The sequence below is a fragment of the Myiozetetes cayanensis genome, unplaced genomic scaffold, assembly GCF_022539395.1.
Source record: "Myiozetetes cayanensis isolate MyiCay16 unplaced genomic scaffold, myiCay2020 scf7, whole genome shotgun sequence".
NCBI lineage: Eukaryota > Metazoa > Chordata > Aves > Passeriformes > Tyrannidae > Myiozetetes > Myiozetetes cayanensis.
Window position 1 is genome coordinate 9,177,459 of NW_026087964.1, and position 22,470 is coordinate 9,199,928.

Sequence of the window (22,470 nt, forward strand, 5' to 3'; positions counted from 1 at the left end):
TTTTTTTTTTTTTTTTAACTCAAGCATCTGTTAGTGATTCCTGACCAGATATCATGTGTCTGAGTGAACACAGTTTCAGTGCCTCATTAAAGGCAAGTTCCAATCAACAGCAGATGGACTTGAGTTGGGATTCTTAATGAAAGTGAGAGCCAACGGAGTTTGGTTTCAGTTTTAAGAATCAAACCTCCCGCCCTGGTTAACACTGATATATTTGGATTTCATACAGATTGATAAGGAGATTACCATAATGGGAATATAAAGAGTGACCTCAGATCACCTGATTAGGACCTTATTTTATTCACTGTGACATGAAAAAGTTGTTAGTAAGCGCAAATTGGAAGAGTACTCAGATATGGCAAAGTTTGCTTTGCAGATTCAATGAAACTGATCTGTAAAGACTTATGGGTTAGAAATACATAGAGTTCAAAGTTTGGAGTATCTTTTGAAGCTTGGTTAAGAAAGTTATGATTTCTCTTTCTCAAGAAAGTAAGAGGTGAGAAAAATGCTCGTCTGTGAATGAAAGTCACTGGTAAAGAGATTTTAGTCGGTCTTTCTATGCTGATTCAAATGTCTTTAAAAGCCAGGTTCCTGTACTGAACGAAGGAAAGAGTGAGAAGACCAGATTTTCTTACGAAGAATGCTTGGTCTGCAAGGTGTGACATCTGAGTTTGACTTAGCTTTGTCTGGGAGAGCCATTACAGAGCACTGGCTATGCAGAGATTTCCCCCTAAGCTGGGCAGTTCTGTGTTAGACACATCCTAGAATACAAATGGAAATAATAAATACCTGCTGTTACATGTGCATCCATGCACAGGCTGACATCAGTAAGCCTGTTGTTTAAATGTTTTCACTGGTTCAGTTTTTGAAATGCTTTGTAGTGCTTTTGACAAGCCAACAAGCCAGGCCTTAGCAGGGAGCTGTGGTGGGTCCCTTCATCTTAAAATAATGTATATGATATTGTAACAGAGGTACTTAGGTCTAAAGGTGAATGGGTTACCTAGATTAGAATGGCAGATGTTCAGGCATGAACGTGCTTGGTAATGTTCCCTTTTTGCTGTTGCTCTGTCTCCAGAGAGGAGATCCTCCCATTTATTACTCCAGGACATGCTTCCCACATGAAGTGTCCCTGCCCAGTATGTGTCATGGGAAGGGCACAGGCTGTGCTGTATATTGCCACAAAAATACAATCAGTCAGCTTGCTGGGTTACAAACACAACACAGATTTACTCATTTGAAACAGAATCTTGTTTAATTTTTGATTTCTTGTTTATGCTTTTGAAATCAAAAGGGGAAACCATTGATTTCACGCAATTTCAGGTGGCATTAGTCTTGATGACAGATATGAAAAAATAAAAGGAAATCATCTTGATTTATACTAATAAGAGAGGGATGTCTTCCTTGTTTATGCTGTGTGCTAGTCAAGGCAAAATAGTTTTACTCATCTAAATGACAAAGGAGGGATTCTTGTGTGTTTATTGCCATACAGCACATTCTGCATGTTTGTTTATTTTTAAATAACACTTGTAAAACTTAAGTTGGAAATTTTAACACAAGATCTTTAGTCTCTGATTATATTCAATGATATTCAACAGATGCAGATTTAATATTTTTTAAAAATCTTTAATATAGTTTAAGGCCCTTTTTTAACATAGATATCATTTGAACTACGTCAGATAAAATGGAAAACCGTCTTGGCAAATACCACACAAGACTCTAGTGAAGAGAATAGACAGCTAATGATGAAGGAAACTTATATGAAGTGTTTGACTCACATTGTAACAGGGATAAATTGATCCAATATTAAGAAGGGTTGTGGAGGGATTTTCCAGAGGTGAAGATCTAGGGTTCTGTATGCTGTGTTCCCAGATGGACACTCAAAGTCATGCTTTTGATCCTCTTTTCCCCTTTTGTTTAGAGCTCATCTGGGGGAAGTTGCAGAGTAAGCAATAAGAGAAGAATGCGAGTAATGAAGTAACATTTCTCTTGGGCTGCATGGCATGGTCTGTCAGCTTTCTTGAGCTTTACACTCAGCAAGAGATGGAAAAAAAATTTATCTAAGCTTTAGCTAATACATAGATATTTACATAAACTGTACAGTGTAGGTTTTGCTTTTAACCATAGCAGGTGGGATATTTTTAGATAAAAATGTAACTTTCTGTGATGATTTTTTTTCTGCTTAAATTGTATATTAATTTATGTAGCACCATTTATGCAGGGCACAAGATGCTAGTGACTCCCTTCTTCCCAGATTGGGCCTCACTGATTTCCTGAAGGTGTAACATAACGAGTAATGTCTGCAGTGATAAGTTTACAAATTTACAGAGACAGATGTCTAATTGGTGTAAATCCCTAAATTGCACTCAGATTGAATGTGTTAGCCTGAGTTTTTAGTTTGCACTTTTGAAATTAATCTCCTGTTCATTCTTTTTGCTGCACTATAGATAAAATAGTCCAGTAGGCAAGATGAATTTGTTCCAAGTGAATCTAAACTGAAAAATGCTTTCCAGATGGTGATGGCTTTCAGTCCATCAGATCAGACTTTTACATTTTAACTGTGTTTTAGACGTTTTTGTAAATCACTAAAGATAACTTCAAACACCTCAGGAGGTAAGGCTCTACGACAACAAACATGTATTGAGTGCTCTCTTCCAAAATATTTAAAAATTGTCTAAAATATATACATTTCCTTTCTCCTAAATATGTTTCACAAGAATATTATATGACTTTAAAAGCAAGTATTTGCTAAAAAAACAAAACCAAAAAAATTTTGTAATCAGACACTTTTCAGACAGTTGCAAACATATGGTCTTTGTTCTCATAATCGTACAATCTTGAAAAAGCTGTTGTAACTTGGAACCAAAAAGTTATTTGCCGTTAATGGCATATTAAATACTTTCTTGCCTACTTTTAGCAGCAATAAAATAACTCCTGTTAAAGTCAACAGTAAAATACAATTCAGTAAGGCAGGATCAAAGCTCGAATGAATGCACAATTTCCTTCTTCCTTGCAATGCTCTTCATAAAATATTCAAGTTTTGTCTTTTGTACATAAGTAGTGGCTCCTGAGAGAAAGCTTTGTTTCAGCATCAGGAGCACTCTACGCTGTCTCTGGTAGCAAAACCATTTTAATCTGGAGGTGACAAACAGGAGAGATTAATGGCTTCAATTTGGACACACACAGACAAGTACCAAATGGATTCTTTAACAAAGGCAGAACATGATTGCCTGGGATTTAAGAAAGAAAATACTGACTTCATTCATGATTTTAAAATATGCATTTTTATGTAGCTTCAAATATTTTTAGTATCATCATAGAGATGGGAATACACTACACTGCAATGTCCTATCAGAAAAAATGCTTAAGTGTATGTTTAAATATAAAATGAAATTTCATGAAGTTCAATATCAAAAGACACTTCACTAAAGTTAGAGATAAACTGAAGGGTTAGGCAGGCATTTAAACTTTGGGGTATTTGTTACATCATTATTTTTACAAGGAGACAATCAGGACACAGAGAGGCCAAGTGACTTCCTCAGTGTTTCCCAAGAAGTCTGGGGAGGAGAAAGGAGCTGAACTCAATTTTCTTGTGCTTTAGACCCCAGGTTAGACTCAAGAGTGACCTACAAAGCCACCCTTAAAATGCAGATGGTGTCAGCATTGCTATTTGTTGATGCAAATCCTGGTAGAATAGAAAAAAAGTCCAGTCTTTGCACTATTATGGGCTTTTACTAGACATCTTTTTAGACAGATATTTTAGATAAGATATTTTAGTCTAGGTTTATCAACAAAAGTGAGTGACACTTTCAACACAAAAATAAATTACAGAAGTTTTAGGCATCCCTTTGATACATCTATATTTTTCCTTGTCTTTGCCTTGTTTTCAGAGATTATTTGACCCTTTTCTGAAGGATGGGAGAGAGGGGCTAGGATTTGAAGGAAGGTTGCAGAAATAATGTTGATAGATTTTAATTGCTAGCCAGTGTGCTGTCCTTTTCTAAAGTCAATTAAAATAAAAGGCTTAGAACACAGGAGGGTGCAAAGAGGTGAGAAGAACTGATGTATGATCATATTAGCTGGAGAGGTGTAATGTTCATTTTCAAAGGCACAAGGGAGTGCAATGATGATGGGCCAAAACAACCTCTTCTCATCTTTCTGTTATGCTGGGAGCATAGGAAGATTTTCCCTTGGTGGTTGATATGAGTGTTGCAAGAAATGCAGTCTAAGACTTTCTGAAGATTAACATGTGACATGTGAGACTGCAACCAGGAAACAGTAAGTACCATTCAGGCCTCTGTGACGGTGTGACATACTCAGCACTTTCAAAAAAGCAGGCCATTTAATTACAGCTGCGAGGCTAGGGAAGGCGAGTTTTAAAAATCTTAGCCAAAAGCCTTAAAATATCAAAGGGAAATAAGTCTAAAAGTTAAAAGTGTGAAGTTAGACATATGGTGCAATGATTTTTGGGTTGCTGTCAATTATGGAAGTTGATTGGAATTAAGTAGAACTCTATCAATACTGAGAAAGCAGGTGGATGTACCCAGTTTAATCAGCTTCTTCCCTCCACAGTCTCAACTGGGTATCTTTGACATAAGTGGTTTTTTTAGAAAATGGCTGTGGATTAATATAAATTTTTTCACTGGACTTGTGGGGCCTATCCTTCCTACACTGTCCACAGATTGCAATAGGAACAATGAGAAAGAAAAGGCCAAATGCAGAAGATACAAAAGCTCTTCCTTTTTTAGCTAAATCACCAACACTAAGAAATCAAAGATAAAAAAAACCAGCAGAGCAACAACAACAACAAAAAAGAAACAACTCCAACTGACCATCTGATGACAGTGCTGTTCAGTCCAAGAATCCCTTAAGCTGTCTGCTTTATGAGACTCCAAGGGCAAAACAGCCTCTGCATTTTGTGTCAAGACTGCAGTGATGGAATACTCTTACAGTGGATTTAGTTCATCCCCATCAGTTCTTCCACTGATACTGTTGGGGGTTTTATATAGTGTTTGGCTTTGAGGCACTCTATTTTGAAGCTCAATTCCCTTCCTTCCTGAAAATAGAAAAGTAATCCTGCTGCCTTTGGGAGAAAAAATTGGCTCCAAGAAGAATTATGTTAGCATGACATATATAAAAAGAAAGAAGGAACTTGCCTGGGAGAGAACAATGAACATTTATTTACGATGTCATGGAAGCAATATTTTGTTTCTGTGTGGAAGGTTACCACATGACCTATACGCTACCTAAGTCTCACTTGAAGAACCACTGTTTTGTCTCTTTTGCTTGATTACTTAGGATGAGAATTTCTTCCCTGTCCTGGACCTGAAGCAGTTAAAATCTGGATAGAACTACCCATGCCTTTCTGATATATGATCATGTGTGCACACTCAGGCCCTTTGTGCAGTAGTAATAGAGGAAGCACAGACTAAAACTATGCTTGCTGCCTGAGCCTGTTGCAGTGGATGAGCCTGTATTTCAATAACAATCCAGCAAAAGCAAAAAAAAGGTTACCTCAGTTCTTCAGTACCTCCCTCCACATCCAACTCCTTTGTGACACCATCCTGATTGTTTGAGCAGCTTTCTTCCAGCCTTGGATTCAAGAGCAATGTCTTCTCTTGTCTGCTGAAGACCTGTCAAGGAAACATTTAGATTTATGTTGATCTGTTATGAACTTGCTCTTGGTAAGCAAGTCTCTAGTTGAACGGTAGTTAGTGACTCTTAAAAAGAACCTGTTAAGTTCAGGAAAATAAAAAGCAAATTGAAGAGGTCTCTCTGCTTAATATTACATAAGCTGCCCAACTTGTTCTGAATTTGTTTATTTTAAATACTGTGGAAATCTAAATAATCTGCAAATCTCATTAAGAACTTTAGCTTCTACAGGATGCTAATAAATTGGTCAACCATAGCGTAAAATGTACGTTAGTTTTTGGACTTTATTAAGTAGTTTGATTATGTGCTAAACTGAAAACAGAAAATAAACAGCAAGTTTAAATAGTTTTGTCCTAATATATTGTACCGCATACTCTAGTTTAGCATTTAGAGATAAATGTATTTGAAAAAGGAGAGGAAGTGGGATAAATACAACAACATGAGTAGAGTACATATGAATTTCATAGAGTATTAATCTTTAATCTTTAAAGTTTCCTGTTCAAGGCTCTAAATACATTAATCCAGCCATCAGCTCTTCTCTGCTATCTTGATCATGCAGGTCACAGATGTTGCTATAGTAACCTGGCATTACCAATGCAAAGACAGTGAAGGATCTGGCTATCTAGATAAATAAAATAATTGAGGCGTGCTTGCAACCAGCACCCTGATTAATGTAATGCCTAGATTCACTGAATGAACACTTGGTCCTGTGTGGATTAGGCCCTTGAATTGGGGTACATGAGAAAGGCTGGCACTCAAAGCCGATTTCCTGTGGAACAGGTTAGTAATTACAGACATGTAATTCACTGGGAAAACCCATGCATCGTGGCACATATGATGTTCATTTGTTGCAGTCTTCCATCACACTGTCCAAAGACAGTCTGGTATGGGTCCCATGTGTAAACCTGCTCTCAGGGATGCATACATTATTTGGATATTTTGAAAACGAAGAAAAGGTGGTTTCTGTGAAGCTGGGATAAGTCCATGTTGTTGAAGCACACAGCCCAGTGCTAGTGGGGACTAGGCACTTTGTCTTACGGTAGAAATGATCAGATTACAGAGTGGTAAGAGGCATAATTGAATGCTAATGCTGGCATGTCATGGGGATCTGTCTTGATGATAAAGGAATGATAAGCTTCAAGTGAGAAGAAGCAACAAAGTTCTGAATCAGATTTGCCTTTGAGTTGAATATTTCTGGTAGTTATTCCAGGGGCATGAGGCCCAGATGAAGCTTTGCAGTATTTTGGTCTGTAGAGGACCCACATGAACTCTGCAAGGGGAAAAATCCTAACTTGGGTTAGTTTTTTTATAGTGAGGAAGCTTGCTGCGGGAGTTGTTTCCTTTTATCAGGCCTCTGAGTTTTCAGAAAGCACTTCCTTCTTGTAGAAAATTCTTTTAGGAAGTTTGAGGCTTTTCCTCTAAGTTTTTTTAGTTAAATATGGCCACTGGGTTCAAAAGTAATGAAGGAATGGGGGTAAAAAACAGGCAGTAGTGAGTTTAGGCATCATGGAGTAATGATGAAAACTCCATTTCCATTGGAAGCCAAACTGCAAAATGCTTCTGTAGCCACAGCTCATCTGTGCTACCAATTGAAGTTGCTGGCCAAGTCTGTGAAATACCACTCCAGCCTAAACCAGTGAAATAAAGAAAGAGTTAAAGTTGTAGTCTCCTGTCAGCCTTCATTCAGCCTTCAGTCCTACAAAAGAAACCTGTTATTGCTTTAGAAGGGTCCCGACTCTTTTCCTTTTTGTCTGGCCCTGAAAAGCCAGATCAGTCTTGTGCCTTGCTTTGTTGAGACTGTCAGCCTGCTCCTGCCAAGGGGCTGCTGTCCTGGCAGCTTTCTGCAGGGGGAACAAGGGAAAGAAAGATTCTGCATCAGCAGTTCCACTTGTATTGCTTTCCTTGCCTCCCTAATAGCACAAAGGTGGTTTTGTTTGTGCTCAAGAACCAACTAAAAAGTTTGGCTGTGCAATGAACTCTCCTCTGGAGAAAGGGGAAGGGGGTAGAAAATGTAGTGTACAACTTCAGACACAAACTTGTACCCACTCCCTCCTCCAGGTCACGGACTAGAGATGGCTATTGCTTTATCTGGTTGTTGTGTTGTTTCACACAGCTGCAGGACAGCTCATGAGACAGCAGTTGGTGGTTTGAATCCTTGACAGAAGTAATTTAGTAAATAGGAATATTCTGTTCTAATTTTGTGATGTAATTAGATAGGAGAGAACTTGAAATAAAAGGTGTTCCTTGTTGATGGGACACAGGGAATGGTTGGATATTTGTAATTTACTCACATTATTTTTTTTTTTTTTTCAATTCAGAATCTTCAGTGTTGTCAAAGGTGGGAGAGAGGATGAGCACTGCTCAAGATGGTCATTACTTCAGCAGACTAAATAATATTGGTCTCACTGAAATAAAAATTCTCCCAGTAGTTCCCACTGGTGTACACACTAGTGTACACTCATATAGTGTATAGTGCGTCAACCTCTGCTGATAAAATAGGTTCTGCTCTTGAAAAGCTCTTATCCATGTTGCTTGTTCCTTGTGTAACCAAGGATTTGCAGGATCAGACAAGTATCCTCATTGTTCTTCCTGTCAGAGAAGAGGGAGCTTTTTGTCTTTATTAGTCTTATGAAAATGTAGCCATGGATAAAGCACTGCTGAGCACATTTCAAGGTCTGGGCTTCAGGGATAAGAGGATAGGAATGGCCTGTATTCCCAAGGCAGCTGGGCACCAAAATCAGATGGGTAACTGAATGCCCAACTTTGTGCTTATATCCCTTGGGCAATGATGGAGGAAACTTCCACAGAAGACAGGGGTTTACATTTTTTGAAGTGAAGACAGAATGTGTAATGCCTCCATGAGGAAAGTTAATGAAGTGAGTTGCCTGGTGTCATTCCTTATGGGCTTGGTGCCCTTTCTCAGGCTCAAGCCTGTGGAATTGGCAGGGTAATCAGCCACATAGCCCCAACAGCTTGGTATGTTCAAGCAAAGGTATGGGATACAGAATGTCTGCATAGTGTGCCGTGACAATCTCCTTTTAGCTTTTTGGCTAAAAATGGCTTGGACAACTGACCTTTGAACCTGGTGCCTGATCCTGCAAGTTAAATGCTAACTTGGGGGTTGAGTGGAGAGAAAGTCCAGTCATTCTCTTCCTTTTCACTGCCTGTGCACAGATGTGAGGCATGGAAGAAGCTGTGGTCTGTGGAGCTGCTTTCCATCAGAAGAGCACACCAGTTGGACTGGTTCATCCCAGGGCTGCTGCTGAATCTTCAAAAGGCATCACATAAAACTCTGTTTGTAATGGAGTGGGGAAGGGTGGAAAGAAATAAAAGGTGAACGAACCATTTTATTTAAAAATTTGTTCATGCCATTAGTAAAGGTCTAGTTTGCCCTGTGAGCTTGCCAACATCCCCTAATGCATATCACTTCGAATAAAATGACTTCTGGGTGTAAGGAAGGTTTGAATTGTCTTTTCTGTATTGCTAAATAATGATTACCTGGGGAGATATAAAATGCAAATTGAAAATGAATGGGGTATAGATGGAAATATTATCTCCAACATGAGGCCTTCAGTCAAAAGCAAAGGTCATTTGTAGGGGTTAAAGAGCACTGCTGCAGCTATTTATATTTTAATTTTTCCTCTTTTTTGGGTTGAATTTTCTCCTCATAAGCAGTGCAACACTTTCCTGAGAAAACTTGTCATGACTTCTTCCTAGATGGCCTAAATTATATTGTTTTGTACAGTTTATGAGATAGAGGTTGCAGGGGATATTTTGCTGAATGACTGATCTTCATTAGTTTTCTGGAAATGTGTGATTTTTTCCTTTGCATTCTTTTCTGAAAAATCTCACTTTGTGCAACTGCTGTGTGAACAATTCAGAGCATGAAAATATTAAGCCTCTCTTCGATGTTCTTGAATTGGAATTGATTTTTTTTTCTAGATACATCATTACAACTTACCTTACATTACACTGAGTCAGGCAGCCTACAAGAGGTACTAATTAGTCCCATGAAGTATCCCTTGTGCTTTGCTGAATGGCAGACGGCATGTTTCTTAAACTTAAGCCCTCATTTTTCACATTCAGAAAACAGGGCTGGAATTATTGATGCTAAAAGTGTATAATGTAGTGAATCCTAGTCAGTTGGGGCAAGATTTTACTGGAGAGGAGTATGGCCTGCCTGAAGTCACTCTCCAAATATTTCCAATGAGAACAAGAACCTGAAAGCAGGTGGAGACTTTTCTCTCCTGCTTGCTGCAGTGAAGTGGGAATGGTTGCAGTGGGTCTTCTGCAAACCTCCCAGTTTGTCTCCTTATGCAGCAAGAGGGAATCTTTGAAGCTTTGTGCCTTCTGGGGCTAGAGCAGTTCTGCACTGCTGAAGTTGGTGGCATGAACCATCCACCAATTAAGTGCATAAGCAGCAGTGGAATTGCTACTTAGTTGAACTCTGCTTTTCTAGTAGTTAATTATACTTCTTGTATGTTTTTTCATGTTTAAGCTGTATCATTACACCTAACAGAATGTTTGTTGTTACCTGCTGTGGTTTTGAATACTTCATGATATTAGCATGCAATTTGGGACCATCGTTAAGTTCTCCCTGGAGAAAACCAAAGGTTGCTTCACTGTTTTTGTGTCTTTAAAGGTGAATGGAAGGCAGGTTCTGGCTTCTGTGGTCCTCTAACAGGTAGTCAATTTAGAATCAGCTAATCAAATTAAAGTAGACATAATAAGGGTATAGTATCACAATATATTTGAAATATTTTTATGAAATCACTTGCTAAGATAGAAATAACCAGAGTAAATCAGCCCTGGGCCTCTGTAAACAGCAGTGTCTTGTTCTTTCAGTTAATTGTTTCCACAGATGTAGTCAATGACAACGTTGTGTTTATCCTATGACAGTGTTACTGCAGCTCTCAATTTCATTTGATTTCATTTCCTTTTCTTAATGGATGGATTTACCAAATCTAATTTTTTTTTTTTTTTTTTTTTAAATCATGACAGAGATTTTCTTACATGGGTTTTGTGAGTTGCCCTGGAAACAAGAAAACACTGAAGTTAGGTCAGAAAAATGGTGTCATGCCAACTATTGTTGTTTCTGTTTCTTTGGTTCCAGATTAATACTAGATAAATTGTATGGCTGACAAGTCCAGCTGATAGCTGATGCTGGCAGGTAGTTTCTGAACAAAGATAGGTGTGGCATGTTTGTTGTGATTAGAAGAAAGTCATTGGGAATATTCCACAATGAAAAGTCTCCCTCAGCCTACCATGTGCTCTGGAGTCACTTTTCTCTGCCCCTGTCTGTGCTTCGTTGCACTGACTCCATCTTTATATGGTCTATATCAGCCAAGATCTTTCAGAGTGCAAGGATGTAATCTTCTTTCTGGCAATCTTCACAGGTAGCTATGAGATATTTTCTGATTTTTCCAAATGCCGAAAATGCTGGTACTGTGAACGTGAAGCAGACCTGTTTAATGTTAAAACAAAGGTCGTTCCTAAAGGTTAACTGCCTTATAAATAGCCAGTTGTTCCCTCCACTCACTACAAGTTTGCAATCTGCTTAATATATGCACAGTCAGGGAGAAGCTGTAAATATAATGCTAAAAGCAGACACTTGGAACTATTGCTCTTGCTTCTCTTCATCTTATGCAACTGTTTGCAGTAGCTTGTTGCCAACACAACGGTTCTGTCCTCGTACTTTGGGCTTCATCTTTTAAGTCTCCTGAAAACGCTGTTCCCATTCCAACTCTCTTGAACAGATCTGTGTGAGGAGGTTTTGCAAGACCAAGTCGTTAACTGAAAGCCACAAATATATCACCACCTGCTTAAGTCATTAGTCTAGAACTGAGCTAGCTCATGAAGTTATGCCAGCTGGAGTCCTCTCTAAAAAACCAAAACCCTAGTAACCAAACATTTTGACCATCAGAAGCCTGGACTTCAAATCTTAGCCAGACAGATCATTCCACCTGCTTCTCCCCTTGCAAAAGATTGAAGTTCCTTCTTCCAGAGGTTTTCCGATGAGTCTTACTGATCTTTCAACTGCAGATTTTTGTCACAGAATCACAGAATATGCTGACTCCTTGATACCCACAAGGATCGTTGAGTCCAACTCCTGGCCCTGCACAGGACAATCCCCAAGAGTCACACCATGTGCCCAAGAGTATCATCCAAATGTTTCTTGAACTCTGTCAGGCTTGGTGCTGTGACCACTTCCCTGAGGAGCCTGTTCCCGTACCCAACCACCCTCTGGCTGAAGAACCTCTTTCTAATATCCAACCTAAACCTCCCCTGACACAACTTCAGGCCATTCCCTTGTGTCCTGTCACTGGTCACCTGAAAGAAAAGATCAGTGTCTGCCCCTCTTCTTCCCCTCACAAGGAAGTTGTAACTGCAATGAGGTCTCCCCTCCATCTCCTCTTCTCCAGGCTGAACACACCAAGTGACCTCAGCCGCTCCTCACATGGCTTTCCCTCAAGGCTCCTCACCATCTTCATTGCCTCCTTTGGACACTCTCTAACAGCTTAATATCTTTCTTATATTTTGGTGCCCAAAACTGCACTCAATATGCAATGTGAGGTCACACCAGTGCAGATCATATGCCCATTGATAGCTCTTCTCTTCTTGTCCCCTTGTTCTATCTGTATCCATAGCCGTCTCTCTGCAGACAGACACAGAAGATCTCTGACAGTAAATAACATCCTTGCTCCATATGCATGTAAGTTGATTGAAGGTGATGAGGTGATCCAGGAAATTGCTGCCCTCAGAAATTCCTGGGACTGTGCTGGAGGCATAGGGTAATCTCTGATACCTCTCTATCACTGTTAATCTCCAAGAAATCCTTACAAAATTATTGTCTAATGCTTTAGCAAAGTGTATGAGGGAAGGATGGATTTTATGTAAATTTAGTCAAGAAGTCTTTGAAACTAATTGCTTAAAGTGAGTGGGGAAAGCTGATGGAGTGTGATAGACATACAAAGAGTTTTTTTCCTGCTTTCAGAATAGATAGTGTTGATTAACTGGGCTTAGTATAGCACTGCATATATTAACTGAGCATCAAATTGCTCAGGGGATGAGCCTGCTCTGTGCATGAACTTTACAGGCCATTCTCTGAATGTTATTACAGATGTGAATTTAGGAAGTTTTGGAGTTACCCTTCTGCAGATAAAACTACTGGTTTTTGTGAACTTGGCATTGAATTATTGTCCTGGACTAGTTTCAATATTTTATTTGTCATAAAAATGAAAAAAAAATATATATATATAAAACCGTACCTACAGAATGGACCATTTCCTCTGAAAAGTCTCAGACTTGGGAGTAATGCTAGGGAAATCCTGCTTCACATATGCTACTCAGCATCAGTACCCCTGAGAGGTGTCAAAGGCTTGTCTGCCAATCAGGCTGCTACTTTACCTGCCAAATCCTGTTTGGTCTTTATGGTTTGTGCTTGTTGGACATGCTGACTTGTCTGCTAGAAAAGCCTCTGATTTTTGCTGCTGTTCTAGACTGGTCTACCATTCTGCAGGTGTGGGCTGCACACCTTGTTCCTGGTACATCACCTTGCATTTAACCATATTTGCATAGTTATAGAAAGTCAGTGATTTCATTTCCACACTAACTGGGGGCTGGAGTTACAAGTTAGAGCTACGTGCTTGATCTAGAACTGGGATTTGCATAGATGTCTGCATGTATTTGACACCTCAATAAAACACATCATTGTGCCTGCTGTAGTAGGTCAAATCTGCTGTTCTTAAGTATGTATGAGTGCATGCCATGGACCTAGGCATACTTCAGCGTGAGAGCTGGGCACCTGCTGCTGATTTGTGTTCCATTCCCTTCAAGATACCTTGACCTAGTTTTAAAGGAGAAAAGATTTTTACAACATCCGAGACTGGATAGTCTCTTCCATGCTGTGCCCTGTGGACACATATGATCCCTGCCTATGGCCATGAGCATTTCACTGTGGTGACTGGTGGATGTGTGACAAAATGGACAAGGTCAAAGGAAAAGGCAGAGCAAGAAGCAGCTGCAGGAAAATGTGCTGGAGGGAACTCACAAGTTAACATCTGAGCTTAAAACGTTTTATTAAAATACAACTGACATGAATTAACTCAAAATATTTTCTTTCCAAAAAAAAAGAAAGAAAAAACCTCCTAACTTGAATGAATGGGCACTAGTGAATTAAAAAAAAGCTTAATGAAAATGATCCGTTGTGTCTGACTGTAAGGACCAGGTGGAGAACAGTTACAGGTCTTTGGAAAAGTGAAGATTGAGATTTCAGTGGGTCTCCTTTAATAGGAAAAAAAAGATGGATATGAGCCTCTGACGAGCAGCGCACAAGGTTATGTAGGAGTCACAGCATATTCTGTCTTATTTGGGACAGAAAGCCAGATGCATCCCTGTTACATAAGCCTGCTGACCTGCATATAGAGCTTTGTGGTAACAGCAGTTTCAGAAAAATAAACCCTGTTCAATTTAGCTTACATGAAGATACAAAATCCCACAAAACACATTCTTTCTTAAAGGACTTGGTTTTGAAATTTAAACTGGGAGAGCATGAATACCTGGGAAAAAAGAGGATAGGTAAAAAGGCAATTAATGTGATGCAAGCTCAGTCTGCTGACTAATGGTACAATCTGTATATTTAGGGAATGGGACCACAAGCTGTGTTGTACACCAGCCATAACAGCCCATTATTCAAGTCATGCAACGTGAGAAAAGATCATACCAATTTGCAGAGGATTTTGATAGGTTTGTTTAACTTGATGTTATTCTGATTTGAAAGGACAATGAATAAAATAGAATATTTTCAGTTGGAAGGGGCCTTTTTTAATCTTATCTAATTATTATCTAGTCAGAAGTTAATGACATCTAGAACTAGAGATATCAGAAGCTCTGGGGTTCCCAGCTTGAGGAATCCTGTCAGGATCCTCTGACTGCCTAGTATGCCAAGGAGTTGCACATTTCCAGAGCTTCCAGACTCTTGCTTCTTTTCTTTCTGCCTGGTGGGCTAACAGAGAGTTGGCAGCCTTGGAGTTTATGAGCAGGGATACTCTGCTCCGAGTTTCTTGGCATCCTGCCTAATGAGATCTGTAGAGAAGCCAACAGCTTAGGAGCTCTGCAATCTCTGAGACAATCCTGGAGCAGTAACTTCTTTTTAACTCCCACTCTCTGTCAGCCTGTCAGGAGTACAGTTGACGAACAGGGAAGAGGACCTGGCAGGAAATCAGGCGTGATTCCTGCAGTGTCATCAAAGTCAAATGTGCCAATAAAAATGTTTCTGCCCACTTTCAGTAACCCCACAGAGAAACTGTAACATGTCAGCACCTGATCCTGGAAGTCCTGCATCAATTTGCTTTAGATATCATGGGTGCAAAGCTCAGTGATGCAGAAGAGAGGACACAGAAATATTTACACCATCCCAGTATCTTTGTAGTTGGGATGTGGGTCACCTGCAGCTCTTCACACAGCACTAGTTTGCCTGTAGTCAGATGGCCTACAAACCCCAGTTGTCCTAAAGGTATTGGAGGACATGGTTATTCCAGGACAACTCTTTACTGACATAGTGGCTAATATGATAATACTGGAAAAGTAGATGAAATACATGTGGGTTGCCTGTGCTTTTTCCCATGCTTGCTTTATGATTGACCCTGAGGTCTGCATCTGAGAACAGATATTAGGCCAGATATTAGTGTGGACAGGAGAATTGTCTGGGCACACGTGTCTCAAGCATGTACTTAAATTCAATTGCTAATGTAAGTTATAGCAACTTAAAGGTTGCTGTAATTTGTACTTACCACCTGCAGCTACAGAGTGACGTTTTAGCAGCTGCAGGTCCCTAGAAGGTGAACATCCTCTCTCTTTGCCTATCCATAGAGTTGGAGGATGATAATACAACAGGCCTTGCGGCTCACTGTCATGACTGTGGCCCCTGCAGGGTGAACTGGGACTAATGATGCAATGCAAAACTGCCCAAATGACAGACAGAATCTGGGCCACTGCGTTCATCTTGTCTGATTTCCAAATTTTCAGTGCTCAGGGGGACAGGATTATAACAAAGTTTGACTTCCTGCTATGTAGGTCATATGCTGTATGCTGAATTCTCCAACACAGGGGTAAAGCTGGAGCAGGGAAACTTACTTTGCCTCTGTAAATGTCAGTGGGAATAGCAATTTTTTTCTCTTATTAAATAATTTTCAAGTAGTTTGATTTGTGATGAAACCATTTAGGTTTTGACTGTTGGTGGTTCATTAAAATATGTTGCAGTAACAATGTGTTGCAGTTATAAAACTCTGCAGGTTTTAGATTACTGTGGCTGGGCAAGATTCACTGTTGGTCTGGATGCTTTATAGGTGACAAGCTGACTGCCTGGCTCTGCCATGGGGTGTTCAAAGGTACCATCACCCTGATGCTCCTTTGACCACAGCTGTCCATCCTCTGTCTCTGCAGACAGGGCTGTGCAGGCTGATACACAAATCTGCAGTGGGTTGATCTGGGAACAGAAAGCCCATGATTTGCTTATAGACTTGTAAAGATACCACTTTAATTACTACTTTAAAAAATATAAAACCTGACCTACTCTGGCACTTATTCTGGTATTTAACAGAACTTTGTAAAGGTCAGGCAAGGAAAACAAAGCAAAACAGAAATGCTCAAATATTTGTGTGCTCCTGTCTTCCTAAGCTTTTGCTATGGGGTGCAGAGCATCTAGAAATCCTCTTTGTCAGATGCTGCTGTATCTGCACTGGATGTGCATGCATCATTTTTTACTGCATGGTTGGAGAGGTAGTGGGATAGAAAATGCTTTGCTGAAATGTGAATTCACTTACTCATTTTTCTTAGGCTGACAACAGCAAGGCAAACCTTCTGATCAGTTACTTGTATGACTGTGCATTTTAGGGGAAGATTTTTCTTTGTTAATGACGCAGGTCTGTTGTAGCAATTAAAAAAAAATGTGTCTAAGGAGGAGGCAATAACTCTGGAAGTGTCTTTGATGACTAAACATTAAACTCTAAATATGCAGCGTTGCTGCTGATTTTTCCAGTCTCCTGTGAGTCATAAAATTTTGTCTCATATTGAGTGAGCCATCCTTAAGGACCTTGACTTTAAAAAAAAAAACCTGCCTGTGACTCTCCCTCAGTCAAATAATTTAAATGAATGGTTTTCTGTAGGACATTTGTAATGCTTTTCAGATCATTAAAATCCCTGAAGGACAGTGGGCAGGTCTTCATTTGCAGGCATCACTGCTGTTCACAGGACAAAGCCTGTCTGGCCCCAAGGTTGCTGTGCCTTAGATGAGTACAACCCTCAGTCTTCTGGGCAGCTGTTATCCATGCAAATGTGAATAGGACTGCCTGGGAAGGCCACCTAGTAAGGAGACAGCATGCTCCAGAGACTGAAGGGCTCAAACAGCCTCTACTTCCAAGGGCTTGTTTTGTCCTGCTCACAAGTTGGGCTCTTCAATCCCAGCAGGTCTTTTGGATTTTCATGGTTGTGCTTACCACCTTGACATGAAGCACGTTTTTACAAGATTCGTGGCTGTTACCAATTGCAAATGTATCTGTTCCAGTGGTGTTCTACAACTACTCTGCGAGAATGACATTACACAGTACCAGCAGAATCTAGTCATGAAGATTTCTATGTTAAGGGTGCCTTTCTGAGAAACTACAAGGGAAAGGACTTGGAAATAATCAAGTTGAATGTGCTTCTATTGCTTGGGGTTTTTTTTTTGTGGAGGGAGGGGAGCTGTGGGACTCTTGGGATTCAACCTGTCTGTTGGATATTCAGCACCAGAAGAAACACTGTATATCCCAGTTGTAACTGGATTCACTATGGTGCTAAAGCACTAAGTGAATGACATTAGATGTGAAGTATTTGTTGTGAGTTGTTGTTACCATCTCTTACTGTTGGTAATTTTTGGATAATGCTCATTTCTTTAACTCACGTCAGCAAAACATGCACATGATGAGGATTGTCTCCATTTTTGACTTGACCAGATAATCCTTCTAGAATTTGCTTTTTCGTTGTCCTGCATTGCATTATTGTTTTGAGATGTTTCTCGAAATCAGTGTGCCTGCTATATAGAAGGTATCACTCTACCATCATATTTGGACGTGTCATGCTGTTACTGTCTCTACAGTATGACGTTAACTCATTTGCATTAGCCTTTAAATCCATTATGATTGTCTTAATGGGAAAAATGTAAATAACACTAAGTTCATGTGCATAATTTACTACAAAAAAAGCGCCTGTATTTAATAAGTGCTGTTAGATTTTCAAGGCTAATAAAAGCTCTGGGGTGTATAAAAGAGGCAGCGCCATTACATGAAAATCGAATCGACAAAGTAAATGGAGTCGTGGAATATCCTTTGAATACAAGGGTGTTTTAATTGTTTCTTATTTTAAATTGGACTAGGTCCACTCTTTAATTAGGATTAGCACTGGGTGAACTCCATCGTTAAAAAGAAAAAAAAAAATCCAGCTGGTTTTTCCTTTTTGTGTGTGTGTGTTCCAACAATCTGTGATCAGTCTTCAAGGTTTCATAGTTTTTCATTTTAAATTCTTGAACTGCCTCATATTAGCATCTAAGCCTCTTGGCAAGCTGGCTAGCTTTGGCTGCATGTTCAAGATTTTGGGTTAGCAATTGATCTCCTAAGTGTGTAAGTTACTGCTGCCTGTCTGCAAAGTTGTGGGATATTTGATGAGCAGGAGGTTAGACATCGGGATTCTTCTGCAAGCATTTGCATCTCAGAGCTGCAAAGGATTGCAAGGATATTGTTCTAGAAGACACTTTTGAAAGCAAATATATTATATATACATTGATAGGCCATTAACAGAAGAAATTAACTTCCAGAATGATATTCAGCATGGCAGTGAGTTCAACTGTCCATGCACATTTATAAGATTCACATTTCAACTCCTCTTCGCTGTGGTTACCAACCCTAATTAAGACTCCTAAGCTGTTCTTCTCTAAGCAGTGTGAAAATGAGTGTCTCTGTGTGTGTCTGCCATTTTTCTGAAGAGCTTTGTAACATTAAATAGCAGCACTGCTTGTATGTTGTATATTGACCATATTCTACTGTTACTGAAAATAATTTATTTTGTATAGAGTTTGAGTAAGACAAACCTCATTTATCATTCATTAATTCATTTTTCCAGATTTACACCATTACTTACACCATTAGTTTCATAAGAAAGAAACTGGCATAAAGCCAGAGCAGTGATGTTGAATCAGATCTATAAATGTAACACTGTTTAGTATTCAATACCGTTATGAAGCACAAAAATGCAGAAATACATTATTTCATTTTCTAACATTCTAAGAGAATATAATTTATTTGTGGCTTTCAACGTTCGTGGTTGGTTAGCTGGTTGTTGGTTTTTCTTTCCTTGGATGCAATTCTTTTCCTCTGAGTTATAGGCAAGCTCTGTTGGCCTTTGGTTATAATTGGGATCAATATGTCTTTATTCAGAGTTTAATGAGATTCACAACTCTTGAGTTCTAATGTGAATCCATCAAATAAAAATGAATTTTAGAAGCAGCAATTTGTGAATGAGAAGACTACATTGAATACTATTTGATTTTCTTTTTTTCTCCTAAACACAGAAATCAAATGTTTTTGCAAAGATCGATTATACAGCATTTCTTTACCAAGCAGCAAAGGGATATCATGTGTATTATGGTACAATTCAGGTTTGCAACATTGCCTTACTTGTAATCAGTTGCTTTTTTGCCAGTTTTTCTATTCCCAGGTAATAAAAAGTTTTCTAAATGGAGATGTTTATATTTTAAAATAAGGCACAAAAAACACACATTAAACAATTTATGGTAGATAATTTTCTATTAAAGTATGTGTGTGCCACAGATACATTGATTTTTTTGTAATTAATAGAAATGATAAAAACTCATGTTGCATAGTATCTTCTTCAAATATTTGTTCACAATAGCAAAAATATTAATTCCTTTGCTGAATATAAAGAAATTTTATTCATCCCTGAAATTTTGCAATTTCTTTATTTTAAATACCTCTAGTGATACAAACCAATGGAAATAGTGTTTCTAGCCCTGCACATTAGAGCTGAGGCACTGAGCAGCTGCTGTGTACTGGTGACTTCAGATCTTTGATGCTGTGTTACATACTGAGGCAGTGTTTCCAGTAGGCATCAACTGATATTATTCTCATGTCAGACTGGAGCAGTTGGAAGTGCATGATGGCCCACCACCTAAACTCACCCCAGATATCAGACATTATTTAAATATGGTTTTACAGTGATATCACCATATTTCATGTCTTCTTTCAGATGATCCTCTGCGTGCGTTCATTCCAATTGGACTCAGTGACTTGAAAAGTCTTTTCCAATCTAAATGATTCTAAAAATGAGCACAGGCACTCTCTGAAGATGCCATAGAAATTCTGGGAATGTATGTACTATCCTTTTGAGCTCTAGTGCTGTACAACTATTTAACTCTGCAAAGCCAGCAGAGGGGTGGTAACCAGAAGTCATGAAGATCAGTTTTCAGGGCCACAAATTCATATTTTAGGGCCAAAAAGAGGTACCAAAGAATGCATAAAAATTCTGGGAATGTATGTACCATCCTGCAACTCTTAGTTTTTGTCATTCCAGCCCCAATGTTGTTTGTCTTAGAAGTCTCTATATTGGCTCATTCCTTTCCAACTTTAGTGTGCACTTTGAAAGTTTTTGCAAAGCTTTTACTGCTGTTCTGAAGGGGAGGAAGATGGCTTCCATCTACCCTATGCTTTCCAAGGGATGAAGACCACAGATGCTAGCAGTAGGCACAGACTTCTGCTCTCCAGGGAATTAACTGGAGCTGAGGAGTCAAACAGGACAGTTGTCTTTAGGAGGAGGTGCATGGTCAGCACTAGTTCTGTTCCACCAGGATGAGCTGAGGGGGATGAGCTTATGCAGAGCAGTCAGTAGTATTTTTAACTTTGTATTCTTTGTATCATCTGTCTCTGAACTAGCTGAGCTTCGTTAAAAGTGGTAGTTTAGATACCTGAGGGAGTAGAGCACTTGCCCTGTGAGGAGAGGCCAAGGCACCTATGTGGGTTCAGCCTTCCTGAATCTGTGAGAAAGCAACTGAGAATCACAGAATCATACAGCAGATGGAGCCAGGCTCCTCACAGTGGGGCATGGTGAGAGGTGAGACACAGTGGGCATAAGATAAAAAAGGGAAGTTCAGAGTGGATATAGGAAAAGTATTTACCTCATGAGAACAGTACAGCAGTGGGACAGGCTGACCAGGGAGGCTGTGCATTCTCCCAGAAGGTTTTCAAGATTTGACTAAGTAAATTCTGAGCAAACAGGTCCAACACTGGCACTGACTGTGCTGTGAGTAGGTTGATCTGAGGTTCTTTTCTCTGATCTTACAGTTTCCTGATACTTAGCACAGGGTGAACAAGTACAGAGGTGAAGGACTGGGAACAGCTAGAAAAAAAATGCTGGTGGCTCAGAGGGGTGGTAAAAATTGGAGAACATCAAGTGAGTGCATGAATATGGATCACTGATCTTTGTTATGCTGGAAATGATTCGGTTCTGGCTTAGAGAGCAGTGCATAGTCATCACTTTTATGTTGCAAGGTTTCCTTTAAGGTTCCAATGTCACAGACAAGTCAGTTTTATTTAATGACCTTCTACATTAGCAGTTCTTTGTATTGGTGACTGAAATTAATTTTTCTTGTGATGTAAAGGAGCTCAAGCCCAGCCCCTGCATCATTGCTCAACCATGTGCTTTAGCCCTACCAAAGAATAGGAGGACAACAAATTTCTGAGCATCAGAAATACCCCTGTTGAAACTTTTAGGTCCATTATTGATAAAGACTCAGCTGGTTTTTAATTACTGAGATGCATGGTTGGAAACTGAAGCTTTGTGTTTAAGCTCTGGAAATGCTTGTTCGATATTTTTCTTTTGTAAAGTGACATCATGAAGACCTTTCTTTTTTTTCTCAAGCATGTTACAACACAGTCTTCCTCTCTGACCAGAGTAATTACAAAGCAATTCATTAGTGGTTTATGTTTATGGTACCATACTGCTTAGATAGATATGTGTTATGAAGAAAAAGAGTAAGACAAGGGTGGAGGATAAATATGTCAGGGAAATAAGACTGCAAGGAGCACAAGGTTTCATAAAGGCTTCAGGTGGAGAATAAAAGGAGGGATGAATAATATCATGCAGGAAGGAGCAAGGTCAGACAAAGAGGATGAAAAGAATGTGAAAGTGAAGAGTCTGACAAAACAAGAAAGGAAATAGAATTGGCAGCTAACATTTCAAGAAAAAATAATAATAAAAAGTGAAGGAAATATTATGCAAATATTGACTTTTAAATTTGTAAATGTTTCATAGTCTAGCAGTGCATGTTTGGTAAATATTCTTTATCCTAAATTTTGGAAAATTGGAGAACTTACTTTAAATTCAAATTGGTGGTTAATAAAAGATGTGATCACTAAAGTGCAAAAACCCCATAAGATCATTAAATGAATGCAATTTGAATCAGATTTCCATTATTCTGGCCACACCAGTTTTTGCACCTGATACTTTAGGGACATTCTGGCCTTTGAACAAGTCAGTAAACTGACAACTGGCAACAATGGGTATCTCCTGCGCAAGCAACTGAAGAACTAAAATTGCAGCCTCTATCTTCCAAAATAAGGCTACATTTTAGGAGGACCTAGAGACTCACCCTTCTGATCTTCTCCAGTGCCTAGGTACAGTGATGGGATCACAGACAAGAGACTATGACTAGAAGGAGAGACAGGAATGTATTTCAGACCATCCCAAATACAAAACCAGCTCTTGCTGTTACTAAGTTGT

The 22,470-nt window shown here is 39.3% G+C and overlaps 1 protein-coding gene across 10 annotated transcripts in view; it reads left to right on the plus strand.

The window, feature by feature from the left end:
• Nucleotides 1-22,470, plus strand: part of JAKMIP1 (janus kinase and microtubule interacting protein 1) — a 244,905-nt gene that overhangs the window by 216,646 nt on the left and 5,789 nt on the right. Inside the window, exon 16 of one of the 10 annotated variants that reach the window (XM_050337655.1) lies at nucleotides 19,942-20,062. The exons of 8 other annotated variants lie outside the window; for them this stretch is intronic. The gene's annotated coding sequence lies outside the window, so the exon portion shown is untranslated. Of the gene's footprint in view, nucleotides 1-8,820; nucleotides 8,980-19,941; nucleotides 20,063-22,470 lie in introns of those variants that run through there. One more of the 10 variants, XM_050337656.1, reaches the window with a different exon arrangement.